The 1,059-nt window shown below is 42.6% G+C and overlaps 1 protein-coding gene across 1 annotated transcript in view; it reads right to left on the bottom strand.

Moving 5' to 3' along the window:
* RNF135 (ring finger protein 135) overlaps window positions 1–1,059 on the bottom strand; it is an 18,464-nt gene that overhangs the window by 12,201 nt on the left and 5,204 nt on the right. The gene's annotated exons all lie outside the window — the stretch shown is intronic.

The following is a 1,059-nucleotide window of genomic DNA, read 5'->3' as shown; positions in this document are numbered from 1 at the left end:
CCTAAGGTGGCGGGTTCAAATCCAGCCCGGGCCCGCAAAAAAACGATGACAACTCCAACCAAAAAATAGCCAGGTGTTGTGGTAGGCGCCGATAGTTCCAGCTACTTGGAAGACTGAGGCAAGAGAATCGCTTAAGCCCCAAGAGTTGGAGGTTGCTGTGAGCTAGCTGACACTCTACTGAGGGTGACAAAGTGGCTCTGTCTCTAAATAAATAAATAAATAAATAAAATTTTAAAAATGATAAAATAGACAAACTTTAAAAAACTACAAAACGGGCCAGGTGTGGTGGCTCATGCCTGTAATCCTAGCTCTCTGGGAGGCCGAGACAGGTGGATTGCTCTGAGCTCAGAGATTTGAGACTAACCTGAGCTGAAGTAAACCAGAGTGAGACCCCGTCTCTACCAAAAAAAGCAAGGCATTGTGACAGGGCACCTGTAGTCCCAGCTACTTGGGAGACTGAGGGCAAGAGAATCATTAAAGGAAGAAAAAAAAGAAAAAAAATTTTAAAACTACAAAATGTCACCAAAAGAATTAAAAATCCAAATAAATGGAAAGACATTCTGTGTTTTAGGAAAAGAAGATTTAAAATTGTCAAGACATCAGTACTATCCAAAGTGATCTACCGATTCAGCACAATCCCTATCAAAATTAAAATAACCATTTTTTTTTTTACAGCTTTTGGCCAGGGCTGGGTTTGAACCCGCCACCTCTGGTATATGGGGCCAGCGCCCTACTCCTTTGAGCCACAGGTGCCGCCCTAAAATAACCTTGTTTTTAAAAATGGAAAAGTGAATCCTCAAATTTATATGCAATTGCAAGGGGCCTTGAATAGCCAAAACAATCTAGAAAAACAACCAAGCCCCACATGTAATCCTAGCACTTTGGAAGGCCAAGGCAGGAGGTTTGATTGCTTGAGTTCAGGAGTTAGAGACCAGTCTGAGCAAAAGCGAGACCCCCCATCTCTACTATGTTGTGCGATGTTCTTTCTCGCGAGGAGAGAAGGACAGCTTGGCCGCGGGTGCAAGCTTGCTCCTAGAATTGTTTTTTTTTTTTTTTTTT

The sequence above is a fragment of the Otolemur garnettii genome, unplaced genomic scaffold (assembly GCF_000181295.1).
Source record: "Otolemur garnettii isolate 467f Iridium unplaced genomic scaffold, OtoGar3 scaffold00112, whole genome shotgun sequence".
Taxonomy (NCBI): Eukaryota; Metazoa; Chordata; class Mammalia; order Primates; family Galagidae; genus Otolemur; species Otolemur garnettii.
Note: the sequence above shows the minus strand (reverse complement) of the source record. Positions and strands in the feature narration are given on the sequence as shown.